This window comes from Salvelinus fontinalis, chromosome 20 (assembly GCF_029448725.1).
Source record: "Salvelinus fontinalis isolate EN_2023a chromosome 20, ASM2944872v1, whole genome shotgun sequence".
NCBI classification, from domain to species: Eukaryota; Metazoa; Chordata; class Actinopteri; order Salmoniformes; family Salmonidae; genus Salvelinus; species Salvelinus fontinalis.
This window is the reverse complement of record NC_074684.1, coordinates 30,113,880-30,130,545: the sequence shown is the minus strand read 5'-3', so window position 1 is coordinate 30,130,545 and position 16,666 is coordinate 30,113,880.

The following is a 16,666-nucleotide window of genomic DNA, read 5'->3' as shown; positions in this document are numbered from 1 at the left end:
TTACATACACTAAGTTGACTGTGCCTTTAAACAGCTTGGAAAATTCCTGAAAATGATGTCATGGCTTTAGAAGCTTCTGATAGGCTAATTGACATCATTTGAGTCAATTAGAGGTGTACCTGTGAATCTATTTCAAGGCCCACATTCAAACTCAGTGCCTCTTTGCTTGACATCATGGGAAAATCAAAAGAAATCAGCCAACACCTCAGAAAAAGAATTGTAGACCTCCACAAGTCTGGTTCATCCTTGGGAGCAATTTCCAAACGCCTGAAGGTACCACGTTCATCTGTACAAACAATAGTAACAAACAATAGTACGCAAGTATAAACACCATGGGACCACGCAGCCATCATTCCGCTCAGGAAAGACGTGTTCTGTCTCCTAGAGATGAAGGTACTTTGGTGCGAAAAGTGCAAATCAATCCCAGAACAACAGCAAAGGACCTTGTGAAGATGCTGGAGGAAACAGGTACAAACGTATCTATATCCACAGTAAAATGAGTCCTATATCGACATAACCTGAAAGGCCGCTCAGCAAGGAAGAAGCCACTGCTCCAAAACCATAAAAAAGCCAGACTACGGTTTGCAACTGCACATGGGGACAAAGATCATACTTTTTGGAGAAATGTCCTCTGGTCTGATGAAACAAAAATAGAACTGTTTGGCCATAATGACCATCGTTATGTTTGGAGGAAAAAGGGGGATGCTTGCAAGCCGAAGAACACCATCCCAACCGTGAAGCACAGGGTGGCAGCATCATGTTGTGGGGGTGCTTTGCTGCAGGAGTGCACTTCACAAAATAGATGGGATCATGAGGTAGGAAAATTATGTTCATATATTGAAGCCACATCTCAAGACATCAATCAGGAAGTTAAAGCTTGCTCGCAAATGGGTCTTCCAAATGGACAATAACCCCAAGCATATTTCCAAAGTTGTGGCAAAATGGCTTAACAAAGTCAACGTATTGGAGTGGCCATCACAAAGCCCTGACCTCAATCCGATAGAAAATTTGTGGGCAGAACTGAAAAAGCGTGTGCGAGCAAGGAGGCCTACAAACCTGACTCAGTTACAACAGCTCTGTCAGGGGGAAGGGGCCAAAATTCACCCAACGTATTGTGGGAAGCTTGTGGAAGGCTACCCGAAACGTTTGACCCAAGTTGATCAATTTAAAGGAAATGCTACCAAATACTAATTGAGTGTATGTAAACTTCTAACCCACTGGTAATGTGATGATAAAAATAAAAGCTAAAATAAATAATTCTCTCTACTATTATTCTGACATTTCACATTCTTAAAATAAACTGGTGATCCCAACTGACCGAAGACAGGGATTCTTTACTTGGATTAAATGTCAGGAATTGTGAAACACTGAGTTTAAATGTATTTGGCTGTATTTGGTACGTCAACTTCTGACTTTTTATAAGAGATGTATTTGATTTTATAAGAGATGTATTTCTGCATAGAGCATGGCAATGTGAAAGCCAACATAATTGCACTGCTCATAAAATTAGATAATAGAGACAGAAGAAAGACAGAAGAAAACAGCAAACAACAATGCAAAAAATATATATATTTAAAACAAAGGACATCTAGGACAACTGAAATCATAACAGCAATGCCTACTTTATATGTTTGTGTGCATGTCTGGTCCGTGGGTGTGAAAGATTCAGCAGGCTACTGGCATTACACACCTAGCTAAAAGACTACTGTAGCTCTGTTGGAATAACTTTTATAGATAACTTTGACACCTTCTGGAAACAGAAGATGCTCAACGGGAATGACGGAGTCCATCCAAATCATCTTGGCTCCTGGACTCTTTCACGGCTGGCTTGAGACAATGACTTATCAATGACCCGAACCCAGCTCAGATAATCCCTACCATTTCATCGCTGAATTGTAAAAATGCTGCAGCAAATTTCCATTATCCCAGGGGCGTTGGCAGTCACAATGTAAGTAACCTAAATTATGTCCGACTAACTTCCCGGAATAACTCTATCGATCCTACAGCTATTGTATACAGTAATCATGTGTCTATTAACCAGGGTTATACTGTTACAACGGTGTGCCCTAGTAGGAAGTCCACTGTGTGCAGCTCATCCTGCACTATCAGCTCAAACATAAATAACATTGTCATGTCTACTTCTGATAAGCTTCCCAGTAAAGCAATAAAAACAATCAAGCAACCCAGAAAAGTGCTAAAAATAGCCCACATTAACATATGTAGCCTTAGAAACAAGGTTCATGAAATCAATAGTAACTGCAAGTAACAGACATTCATATTCTGACTGTCTCTGAAACTCACTTAGATAATACCCTTGATGACACAGTGGTAGCAATACATGGCTATAACATCAACAGAAAATACAGAAATGCCAATGGTTGCGGTGTTGCGGCCTATATACAGAGCAAAATTCCTGTAAAGCTTAGAGAGGATCTCATGCTAAATACTGTTGAAGTAATATGGCTAAGGGTGCACCTGCCTCACCTAAAGCCCATTCTGGTGGGAAGATGCTATAGACCATCAAGTGCTAACAGTCCGTATCGGGATAATATGTGTGAAATGCTTGATAATGTATGTGATATCAACAGAGACGTATATTTTCTGGATGACCTTAATATTGACTGGCTTTCCACAAGCTGCCCACTCAAGAAAAAGCTTCAAACTCTAACCAGTGCCTGCAACCTGGTTCAGGTTATCAGTCAACCTACCAGGGTATTTACAAACAGCACAGGAATTAAATCAACATGTATTGATCACATCTTTACTAATTCTGCAGAAATCTGCTTTAAAGCGGTATCCAAATCCATCAGATGTAGTGATCACAATATAATAGCCATATGTATCTAGGAAAACCAAGGTTCCAAAGGTTGGGCCTAATATAGTGTATAAGAGGTCATACAATAAGTTTTGTAGCGATTCTTATGTCGACGAGCTAAAGAATATTTGCTGGTCTGCGGTGTGTAATGAGGAGCAACCAGATGCTGCACTTGACACATTTATAAAATTGTTTATTCCAGTTACTAATAAGCATGCCACTATTAAGAAAATTACTGTAAAAACTGTTAAATGCCGTGGATTGATGAGGAATTGAAAACTTTATGGTTGAGAGGCAAAAGTATGAACTGCCTTAATTTTGCTGGACCCCAGGAATGGGGATAATGGGGATCCATAATAAATACAAATACAAATAGAAATGGAATGGCAAATAAGTCTTGCTGCATGACCAATTGGCAAACGCACTGGAAATTGAGAAATCATGTGACTAAACTGAATAAAAGGAAGAAATTATACTATGAAACAAAGATAAATTATATAAAATAATGATAGTAAAAAGCTTTGGAGCACATTAAATTAGATTTTGGGCATTTTTCATTGAATCAGATGGCTCATTCATCACAAAACCAATGGATATTGCTAACTACTTTAATTATTTTTTTATTGGCAAGATTAGCAAACTTAGGCATGACATGCCAGCAACAAATGCTGACACTACACATCCAAGTACAGTATAACTGACCAAATTATGAAAGACAAGCGTTGTAATTTTGATTTCTGAAAAGTGAGTGTGAAAGAGGTGAAAAACTATTGTTGTCTATCAAGAATGAAAAGCCACCTGGGTGTAATAACTTGGATGGAAAAATACTGAGGATAATAGTGGACGATATTGCCACTCCTATTTGCCATATCTTCAAGCCTACAAGAAAGTGTGTGCCCTCAGACCTGGAGGGAAGCAAAAGTCCTTGCGCTACCCAAGAATAGTACTCAAACACATACACAGCCAACATTGAGTGTGGGGCTTACAGACACACAGAGCCTGCAATAGTTTCCGGCGTTCGAACCATCAAAGAACCGTTAGACCTAGAACTCTGAAACTTATAAACCTGTTTTAGAGCTTAAGCCGGTAGTGCACTGGGAGTTATGTGGCTCTAGAAGGTTCTCAGGCCGAGAAACAGCCACGTCCATTTGACATATTATGGACCCTGGGTCACACAGAGACACTCCGTTTTCAATGGGCTCATCGGGGGGAGGTTGGGGTGGATAAGCCGCAGAGTTATTCTAGCTGAATGGTCTCCTTCATATCCTAAAGGGGAAGTATGAACATTACCATCAAATACGGCTGAAATCTACAAATGGGCAGGCTGAAATCACCACAGAAAGGGAAAAAGATAGCATCACCATAGTCTCTAGGCCGTGCCGAGTTCAATGAGACGCCACACTTAACCGTAGCTCGCTCGCAGCGACCGTGCAAAAAAGTAGGCCCAAAATGAAGCCTGACCTACATTTTATGGGCTTTTGGGTGACAGCGGCAGAACCGTTGAAGCTAGAAACACAATTCAACCACAAGAACGTTCCAAGGGTCCTCCCGATATGTGCAAGGGAATTAACCCTTAACAGTGAAAACATGGTGTTTTCTTCTAAAAGTTTACATTGATATCTCTCCCCATAGGAATACATTGCCTGCTCCCCTAACTTCAACCTGATGCCTATGTGAGGTTATGATTGCCATATCAAACTGTCTTCAATGACAATCCATCAGGCCACTATGAGGATTATCTGTGTTGATTTTAAGCTAGCTGGAGCAACCGGAAGTGGTTAAATTGACTCTAAAACTATTTTTGATTTCATAAACTACAGTTAGTGAAAAACACTGCATTCAACCCTCTGTAAATCAGTCAGTTCACAACGTAAAGACTTGAAACCCGTGATTCTGTATACGCGTGTCCCAATGAGGATATGTGTTTACTTTCAGCTTCCTGTGACAACCGGAAGTGCCTTAAATTGGGGTCATAGGGGCTGTTTTGAAGGGTTAAAAAGGTTCTAGCTTTCCAAAATCTCATATCTGTGATGAGGCAACCCTCATGCGATAGGTGGCTTCTAAAAGAGTTGGACAAAGTGAGTTTGGTGTCAGTATGTAGAAGTTTGGTGTCAGTATGAAATCTTATTGAATGATGGCTGACTTGATATATTGGCATTGTACATTTTATATTGCAAATGGGCAGTGTACATTTCAAATGTATTTAATGAGGGATTTACCATCACCAAATGGACAGGCTGAAATCAACACCAACGAGCAATAGAGAGGAACCACTATCACTGGTCGGTTCAACGAGCCAGTCAATTGGGCATTTCTGCAGCATATTAGAGCATGTCCAATTTGTGATGGTAAATACCCATAGTAATACATTGCAAATGGACAGTGTACAGTTGTACATTTCCAATGTATTTAATGAGGTATTTACCATCCCCAAATGGACAGGCTGAAATCAACACCAACGAGCGATATATTTTTGATGTCCATTTGAGTAGTATTTGCGATTGTGTATATGGTTCGCCCAATGAAGTAGCCATTAATTTTTGTCCATTTCATGGGGGTCTTCCCTTACTTTTTAAAAATCTTTACTTATGACCTGCCACTAGCTCTGAGTAAAGCCTGTGTGTCTATGTATGTGAATGACTCAACACTATACACGTCAGCTACTACAGTGAGTGAAATCACTGCAACACTCAACAAAGAGCTGCAGTCAGTTTTAGAATGGGGGGCAAGAAATAAGTTAGTCCTAAATAGTTATAAAACTCAAAGCATTGCTTTGAGCAAGTTGAGGAGACTAAACTGCTTGGAGTAACAGTGGATTGTAAACTGTCATGGTCAAAAAATGTTGATGCAACAGTAGCTAAGATGGAGAGAAGTCTGTCCATAATAAAGTGCTGCTCTGCCTTTTTAACAACACTAGTCCAGAACAGACTATGGGAGGTTCACAGTACTACATAGAGCCATGGCTACATGGAACTCTTTTCCTCATCAGGTAACTGATGCAAGCAGGAGAAGCAGATTTTAAGAACAGATAGGAATAGACCTTATGGAACAGCAGGGACTGTGAGGAGTCACACACACACACTTAATGTGTTGTGAAAAGTTTTGTGAAATGTATATGTAATATTTTAAATTGCTTATAACTGCCTTGATGTTGCTGGTTTGCAGGAAGAGTAGCTGCTGCCTTGGAAGCAGTTATTGGGGATCCTTAGTAAATACAAATACAAATACATACAATACTATACATACACAATACCCAATAATGTCTAAGTGAAACTATGTTTTCCAATTTTTTTACTAATTAATAAAAAATCAAAAGCTGGGTCGCATTGTTCTCAAAACTCCCAAATATGTTCTCTTGTTTTGCCGGTTGTACTTTACCATATAATACCTTGTGACCCTGCTCTGCCACATAGTTTACTAATGTGGCGATGTTTGGTATGAGTTTCTTCGTCTTTTCACGCCAATAACAAATTCACTACATATTGTATCAACACAGAAGGCCAATATCTACACGCTCACTGGTGTGAAACAAAGCTTGACTATTTGTCAACATAATTTGTGCTCTTGCCCATATATACTGCCAATTTTAATATGGTACGTAATATCCACTGTCCTTAATTCTTACAAGGGTTATTCAACCCCAAAATCTACTAAGGAGCAGGGTTGATCCAAGCTCTCTGACCTCACAAAATATAATCATTTTCTTGCCTCACACCTAAGCTAACTGGCTAGAGTTGGCTGGCTTGCTAGCTAACGCTACTTCCAGACACAAACAAGAGAATACATCTTCACTCTCCATTCTACTCACCTAGCAGAGCTGGTTAGGCTTTTACATGTTTATTCAAAACATTGGTGACTAACTGTGCTGCTGGCAATAATTCAAATTACGTTATTTCCCTAACGTCTACCCTAACGTCTACGTCTACGACCATATTCAACCGGCGTTGAGCATTGGTAAATTCATCAGTTATTCTGCGCTCTGGTACATTCAATCAGCTGCTCTGAAATCCAAACAAAATAGCCTGAATGAATGCAGACCAAGGAGCATCATAAGCCACTCTGGGTTCATCCTGTTGTTATCTGCATGTGGGTTGTTGTCTTAACCCCACCCTGGCTTAGTTCACAGATGCAAGGATGATTTAGAGACAATGAGGACTTGTTCTAAACTCCTCCTGGGTATCTCTATCTCGGTTACACCCACCACATCTTGTTTATGTAATGCAGTCTTTAACTCATTTGTCAGCTCAAGCCATCTCTAGTGAACATGCGCCCAGATTAGCTGCAGGGAACTAGAGTGGAGACCATAAAACACAGCATTAACAGGACAGAAATATCTTACTGTTTGTTAAGTAAATAATCGTTTACTATTAACATCAAACAAATCAGGTAAGTATGTAATTTTCTATCACAATGGAGTGTGTCACCCAGTTTAGAACTAGAGGGGTCACAGGTTGTCCCGGAGTTTGACCTCTTCAGAGACTTGAGCAGGGGCATATGACCTGAGGTCATAGCAAGGAATGGGATGGTTTTGGTTTTGACTGGCTTCTGGTTTTCTAGAATGGCTTTATCTCAGAGTTGAGGGTTCTGTAGGCAAGTTTCATCGCTATAGCTGTAGTTAGAGTGTACATACTGTATTGGTATTTTTAGCTAAGGACATTTTATGGAAACTAAAAAGTATAAACGTTTGGAAAATTTGGGAAAATACATACTGGTAACTATGTACATTTCTTTCTATTATTTTCTCTCAGCTCGAAAAATTAGTAGAATTGCTAAAAGTTAGCTTTTCAACTGCAACATTTTCTCTACACTACCAAGATACCTTTTTAAGTAATATATTATTTCAGAGTTTACACTTCCTCTGTGGGGATGTCAAAATAATGAAATATATTCATTTTAAAATGTTGATAAGTTTTACTTGCCATTATCATTCACCTGATGATAAGACAAGATTTTTTTTTTTTTTTTTTTTTTTTGTATGATGGGAGGTGGGTAAGTCATCAGTCTGCCTGGGCGAAGGTCACTGAAAACCCCTGGCCGACAGATTAGAGAGGAGGACCTGTAACCGGAGGGTCGCCGGTTATAATCTCTAGCCAGGCACTAAAACGTGGGGTCTGGAATCTGGATTGCTAACTGGGGGGCTGCTGGTTACAGATCCCAAGTTATATTTCCCACCGTTGTTCCTACTTGACAGTGGCTGACCCTGTGCACCTCTCAAATGTGTTCAGAGCAGAAGACTACATTTCGATGAAACAGTTGGATTAATAAAAGTTGTATTTGATTACTCACTTTTAACCAACACAAATAGCCATGAAATCCGTCATCAGATGTCTGAGCACTTTTTCTGTCTGAAAAGTAATATTCCAAACCATAACAAGTCCTATAGCCGAAACATATTTACACACACAAAAAACATAATTCAGTACAAAATCTGCATCATCATTTCAAGTTCCAACCACCCATTCCATTACTGCTTCAACATTGTATAGCTTCAAACCATGGTTAAAACTATCATTTTAATCTTATGAACTGTCAGTCCTTGCATCCATAGCTCCATCTATGAATTTGACAGTGGTTCAATTTCGCCAGCCTCATTCCTGAATTGTTTACCAAAACAAGTGGTAGGGTGGCTATTTTGTTGTTTTTCGAATGCCAGACTGTAGCTTTTGTGTCGTGTTGTGTTTGTGTCGTATCTCATGTGCAATGTGCTGCAGTATGTGTGAACAAAGTACAGATGTGTACAGATGTGTGTGAACAAAGTACAGTTGTGGAGAAGTACAGATCAAGGTTGGGTTATAAAAAAAATATCAGAAACTTTGAACATCCCACGGAGGACCATTAAAATCATTATTAAAATTAAGAATATGGCATCATAACAAACCTGCCAAGAGAGGGCCGCCCACCAAAACCCACGGACCAGGCAAGGAGGGCATTAATCAAAGAGGCAACAAAGAGACCAAAGATAACCATGAAGGAGCTGCAAAGCTCCACAGCGGAGATTGGAGTATCTGTCCATAGGCCCCCAACATATGGAAGAAGGTACTCTGGTCAGATGAGACTAAAATTGAGCTTTTTGGTCAAAACGCTATGTCTGGTGCAAACCCAACACCTCTCATCCCCCTGAGAACACCATCCCAGTGAAGCGTGGTGGTGGCAGCATCATGCTGTGGGGATGTTTTTCATCGGCAGGGACTGGGAAACTGGTCAGAATTGAGGGAATGATGGATGGTGCTAAATACAGGGAAATTCTTGAGGGAAAACAGTTTGTCTTCCAGAGATTTGAGACTGGTTCACCATCCAGCAGAGGTTCATCTTCCAGCAGGACAATGACCCTAAGCATACTGCTAAAGCAACCCTCGAGTGGTTTAAGGGGAAACATTTAAATGTCTTGGAATGGCCTAGTCAAAGCCTTAAAGATTGCTGTACACCAGCGGAACCCATCCAACTTGAAGCAGCTGGAGCAGTTTTACCTTGAAGAATGGGGAAAAATAGATGTGCAAAGCTTATAGAGACATACCCCAAGAGACTTGCAGCTGCAATTGCTGCAAAAGGTGGCTCTACAAAGTATTGACTTTGGGGGGTGAAGAGTTATGCACGCTCAAGTTTTCAGTTTTTTTGTCTTATTTCTTGTTTGTTTCGCAATAAAAAACTATTTTCCATCTTCAAAGTGGTAGGTAGGTTGTGTAAATCAAATGATACAAACCCCCCAAAAATCTATTTTAATTCCAGGTTGTAAGGCAACAAAATAGGAAAAATGCCAAGGGGGGTGACTACTTTCGCAAGCCAGTGTACACACCCTGGAGGTGTGTTGGGTCATTGTCCTGATGAAAAACAAATGATAGTGTAACGAACGTCGTCGGGAGAAGGAGAAGAGGACCAAAGTGCAGCGTGGTAAGTATTCATAATACTTTTAATAAATACGAACACTTGAACAAAAATGACAAAACAACTAACAAACAGTTCTGCAAGGTGCAAATACACAAAACAACTACCCACCAAGCACAGGTGGGAATGAGGCTACCTAAGTATGGTTCTCAATCAGAGACAATGATAGACAGTTGCCTCTGATTGAGAACCACACCAGGCCAAACACCTAGAAATACAAAACATAGAACAAAACATAGAATGTCCACCCCAACTCATGCCAAACCAAAATAGAGACATAAACAAGGAACTAAGGTCAGGGCGTGACAGATAGTCCCACTAAGCGCAAACCAGATGGGATGGCGTATCGCTGCAGAATGCTGTGGTAGCCATGCTGGTTAAGTGTGCCTTGAATTCTAAATAAATCACTGACAGTGTCACCAGCAAAGCGCCCCCACATCATCACACCTCCTCCTTCATGCTTCATGGTAGGAACCACACATGCAGAGATCATCCGTTCATCTACTCTGCGTCATACAAAGTCACGGCGGTTGGAACCAAAAATCTAAAATTGTGACTCATCAGAAGAAAGGACAGATTTCCACCGGTCTAATGTCCATTGCTCATGTTTCTTGGCCCAAGCAAGTCTCTTCATCTTATTGGTGTCCTTTAGTGGTGGTTTCTTTGCAGCAATTAGACCATGAAGGCCTGATTCACGCAGTCTCCCGTGAACAGTTGATGTTGAGATGTGTCTGTTACTTGAACTCTGTGAAGCATTTATTTGGGCTGCAATCTGAGGTGCAGTTAACTCTAATGAACTTATCCTCTGCAGCAGAGGAAACTCTGGGTCTTACTTTCCTGTGGCGGTTCTCATGAGAGACAGTTTCCTCATAACACTTGATGGTTTTTGTGACTGCACTTCAAGAAACTTTAAAAGATCTTTGAAATTTTCTGGATTGACTGACCTTCATGTCTTAAAGTAATGATGGACTGTCGTTTCTCTTTGCTTATTTGAGCTGTTCTTGCCATAATATGGACTCGGTCTGTTACCAAATAGGGATATCTTCTGAATACCATCCCTACCTTGTCACAACAGAACTGATCGACTCAAAAGCATTAAGAAGGAAAGAAATTCCACAAATCACTTTTAACAAGGCACACCTGTTAATTGAAATGCATTCCAGGTGACGACCTCATGAATCTGTTCAATCTAACCCTGGAATGTAATGAAATTCCAAAGATCTAGAAATCAGCATTTGTCCTACCACTTTTAAAAGGGGGAGATCCAAATCTTTTAAATAATTATAGGCCAATCTCAAACCCTTGTAAGTGAACAGCTAAAATAGTTTTTTTTTTTACTAACTCTATTTTATCAATGTACCAATCGGGCTTCAGGAAGAAGCATAGCACAATTACAGCAGCCATGAAGGTTTTAAATGATATCACTGAAGCCCTTGACAAAAAACAGCACTGTGTCTCACTTTTTATTGATCTCTCTAAGGCTTTTGATACAGTTGATCATGCTATACTAAGGCAGAGATTGTTGAGTGTAGGTCTTTCGAAGCATGCAGTTGCATGGTTTGCTAACTATCTGTCTGATAGAACTCAGTGCATTCAATTTGATGGGCTTATGTCTGTTAAATTGTCTGTCCTTAATGGTGTGCCCCAAGGCTCTGTACTTGGTCCTCTCTTATTCACTATTTATATAAATGATTTAGACAAAAATGTCCAAAATGCACAACTTCATTTTTATGCTGATGATACTGTTATTTACTGTTGTGCCTCATCTCTTACAAAAGCTTTCCAGAACTTGCAAACTGCTTTTAATACTGTTCAACATACCTTGTGTCAATTGAAGCTTATCCTCAATACTGACAAAACTAAACTAATGGTGTTTTCTAATGCAATAAATAGACCTCTGAACCTTTCACCTATTACTACCTGTCAGGGCAAGGAGATTGAGGTTGTAACCTCATTTAAATATCTTGGAATTCTAATTGATGACAGCCTCTCTTTTAAATTGCATATTCAACAACTTACAAAAAAATTGAAGCTGAAATTGGGATTTTATTTTAGGAATAAGGCCTGTTTTTCTTTTGAAGCCAGAAGGAGGCTAGTATCAGCTACATTTATGCCTTTACTAGACTATGGGGATATTTTATATATGAATGCTTCCACTCAGTGTTTGAGATCAATTGACACTCTTTACCATGGCACTGAGATTTGTTTTAAACTGCAAAACCCTTACGCACCACTGCACTTTGTATACCAGGGTTGGCTGGCCTTCTCTAGTCACTCGTAGGCTCAGTCACTGGTATACTTTTATTTACAAAGCCATTTTGGGTTTACTACCTTTTTATTTGGGCATTTTTATTGTTCAGAAATGTGGTGGGTACTCTCTTCGTTCGCTGGACTTTATCCTGCTAACTGTTCCAAATGTCCGAACTGAATTTGGTAAAAGGGCTTTTATGTACTCTGCGCCATCGTCTTGGAACACCTTACAAAATACTTTTAAACTGGAAGAACTTGTCCCGATTGGTGTTTTTAAATCACTGATGAAGGATTTTGAGGCTGATTCCCTGACCTGTCAATGTTTTTAATTTGCTGTTTTTGATTTTGTTATACTCTTGTGAATTCAATGGTTTTTACTAGATTACTTGTAGTTTTTCATATTGTCTGTCTGTAATTTTTGTAATGACTTGGTGCTGCCTATCTTGGCCAAGACGCTCTTGAAAAAGAGATTTTAAATCTCAATGAGCCCTTCCTGGTTAAATAAAGGTTAAAAAAAAAAGAAAAAAAAAAGAAGCTGGTTGAGAGAATGCCACGAGTGAGCAAACGGTGGCTACTTTGAAGAATCTCAAATATAAAATACATTTAGATTTGTTAAACACTATTTTGGTTACTACATGATTCCATAGGTGTTATTTCATACATGCAGTTCTGATGTCTTCACTATATTCTGCTATGTAGAAAATAGTAAAAATAAAGAGAACCCCTGAAATGAGTAGGTGTGTCCAAACTTTTGACTGGTACTGTATGCGATAAGTTATTCATTGCTGTAATGTTACACAGCAACACTGTATGTCTAAGACAAAAGCTTTCTCAGGGACAATAACGTTTATCTTATCTTATTAGTAACCAGGTTAATAATGGACATGGTTGATAAAAAAGTACTGTAAAATGCTCAGGTGCATATCTGTGATGTGGACTTGTTTCCATCTAGTGGTTTACATTTAAATTATGCTCTTTTGAGAAATAAAATATGGAGGAATTAAAGGTGCCTCTCAAAGCACAATTTCTTTCTTCATTTCAAGAGACAATATACGTACCACTCTTTGTGACCTGAAAATGTTGGCATCATATTATCAGAAAATTGTTTTCACTTTATCAGTGATACATTAGTTACATTCTGTACAAATTAACACACATTTAAACATTTCAATAATTGTTAGTTAATGTTTTCTTATTTGGTGTGCAGTAGCCTAAATCAGAGATATAACGACTGAGAATGAATGGAGACTGTGCGTGCACAGTTGTTATAGACTTGAAAAATGTGTCTACCAAACGGTCTAACAGTGGCTCCGCCTATCTCCACCCAGTAAATAATGGTAATGGGGACACTACCCACTGGGCACAGACGTCAATTCAACGTCTATTCCACATTGGTTCAATGTAATTTCATTGAAATGACGTGGAAACAACGTTGATTCAACCAGTGTGTGCCCAGTGAGTAGATTTTAACACTGCCATTGATGCACGGTGTAACGCTCGGCGGAAGAAGGGGACCAAGGTGCAGCGTGGTACATGTTCATGATTCTTTATTCTCTCAGAACACCAAACAAAACAACAAAAGAATAACGAGCGTAACGTTCTGTACGCTTCACTGAACTAACAAAAAACAACATCCCACAAAACTAAGGTGGCAAAACAGGCTGCCTAAGTATGATTCCCAATCAGAGACAACGATAGACAGCTGTCCCTGATTGAGAACCATACCCGGCCAAAACATAGAAACACAAAACATAGAATGCCCACCCCACATCACACCCTGACCTAACCAAATAGAGAAATAAAACGTCTCTCTAAGGTCAGGGCGTGACACACGGTCATGTGTGGCCTAGGCGTACTGTGTAGGACCAATTATGAAGAAGAGGGTTGTGATGTGCTGCTGAGTGTCTCAGGGAAGTTAAACTCCTCCATGTACGGAATGAATAAAGCATCACGAGTCGTCTGAAATATTTTACACTTAAACAGCTCAAATGCAATATGTGAGGAATGGCGTTGGCTATGTTAATTTAGAACATTGGGGCGGCAGGTAGCCTAGTGGTTAGAGTGTTGGACTAGTAACCGAAAGGTTGCAAGATCAAATCCCTGAGCTAACATGGTCAAAATCTGTCGTTCTGCCCCGGAACAAGGCAGTTAACCCACTGTTCCTAGGCCGTCATTGAAAATAAGAATTTATGCTTAATGGAGTTGCCTAGTTAAACAAAGGTAAAATAAAAATGGTTTTTGGTAGGTACAGTCTGCCTATCTTAATCCAATGCAGACATTGAGATTTATAGGCGTGAGAATATGTTCCCTGTGCTAAGCAGATTTCACATCACACGTGCGCTCAAGACAAAGACATTGACAAATCAGTGCTCCTTTGAAGAGTTTGTTGATAATGATACACACATGGCCAATTCCATCACTCGTTATCAATGCACAGGAAATATCAGTATAATACCCTGCAAAGAAATGATTACCTTTGTGGCTCTGAACTCTCATCTCCATATTGAATGAAGAGAGGCTGAATATAGATCATGTAGACCTATAAGCTTATGTTTGAATTCTCAGTTTGAATTTATATGCAAGTCAGCTTTTTGTTAGTCAAGAAAATGATGCAATAAAGCCTTTTTTTGGACTTCACCCTTGCCTGTAGCTCTGTACCCAGACCCGCCTCGCTCCAATCAGTGGCAGTGGCCAGGCCTTGCTACACTTGCCTAATGCATTAAGTATACTATGTCCATGCAATATAGATAAGTCATAAGTCCATAGATACATACACAGTGATGACCTATTTGTTTCTTGTGAATGTGATATCCCTCTGAATATCCTAAGATGGGAGTAATTGATAGCCATAGCATGATCTGCTTAATTAACCAATTCAAACTAAACAAGTGGAAGTATTTACTCTTCATTGTCTCCATCTTAAGCACATAAATATGTTCTAATGTGTATCAACAAAACGTTTAGTAATAGGTTATGTATTGCTTTTATATAGTTTGTCAATGCTATGTTGTTGAATGCATGCTTTTATGACATTGAGTTAAAATTATACTATATCATAGTTGGGATTATGTATTGCCTAATTTTTGGCTCAATCCCCTTCTAACATGTGAATTGTAGTTTTATCAGGAAAAAATATATATAAAATGTGTGAAATAAGATGAAACCTTCGCAATTCATTGACATTGAGAGAAATCACTAGTTTTTGCTGTTTTCTTTAGTGGTCTTCCTAATCTTGGAAAATACGCGTTACTACTGCACAAAAATGACTGATTCTGCAAGTTTGTTATCATATCCATGGACAGTTTTATGAAACTAGTTGCCTTTGTCCCTCCACACATACGTATGGGATGGACTTTGGAGTAGGGGTAGCACTGTCTGTAGCTCCCACCTTCCCTTCCTATAGAATCCCTAGGGTATAAAAGACTATTGCTGGAGTGGAGAAATCAGTCTCGACGAGTACTCGCCAACGCAAAGGAAAGAGCTGCAACGAACCCATCATGGGGAACACAAAGCTCTCTCTTTTGCTTCTTCTGAGCACCCTTGCCTTAACCCGTAAGTACCTCTCTGACTGGTCCCTGCTGTGGATAAAAATCATTTTTTACCAGGTAGTAGTTTGTTTCTTGAGTTTACATGTTGGTTATTTTCAGATATTAAATATATGCTTTAAAAGTTTTTATTTTGGACATTTTTTGTTTTACATATTATAATACCAAAGAGACATGTATGTAGCTGTTAACTTTTTAAAAAGATTTAAAATGAACTTTTACCCAGTAGTAGTTTGTTTCTTAAGTTTTCATGTTTGTAATTTTCAGATTTAAGGTATTTTCTTTAGAAGTGTTGCATTCGGAAATGTTTAATTTTAAATAAATAAATATTCCAATGCCAAACCAAAATATCGGTAGCTGTTAAATTGAACAACTAGAATGTGTTTATAAAAGTGGGTGTTTTTAGCTATGTGCATTTTACTTTGCATGTGCAATATCTATTATGTCATTTTGTGAGCAAAATCATTTTTTGGGGGAAAATAACACTTACAGAGTGAACTGAAGCATCTCCTCTCGACATTGCACAGTTAATCTCGTAAAATAAGCACTGTCCCTGTTGCAAATTACAAGTTGACTTTCTTCAAAACCGCCAAATACATTGACTGTATATCAGCTAAACTATTTCTGATGGTGAACCTGAACCATCCAAATAAAATGGAAATGATGAAAGTCCTGTTCAGCTAGTCGAGATCTGTCTTTGAGCTTTTTGTCCTCTATTTTTAGTCTTGTAAAACAGTGTTTTCTCACAAAATGTATGATTTAATAAGTGATACTGTGCAAGCAATTTTACAAATATCTGAATTCTGACAGTGCAGACATGCAAATATCACTTTCTGGGATGTAAACAATATCACAGTTTTTATTTTAAACGTTTGGGGGCAGTTCCCCCTCACGCCCACATGATTTGATAGTAAAGTGAGTAGAGGGGACAGGCAGTTGAACAGATACATAACTGCACCCACACACTTCAAAGAAAGAAAAGCTGCTTTTTTTACACACTTAAAAACGATTTCAGTCATGTTGTAATTAATTATAAAACTTCTGTATAATCCTGCTTTGACCAAAATTGCGTTATCCTCTCACAGACTCCCAAGACGATGGTGCTGAAGAACATCCAACATGCTTGCGTACGTACCAACAAATCATTGCTTATCCTACCAATGTGCTGCAGTTT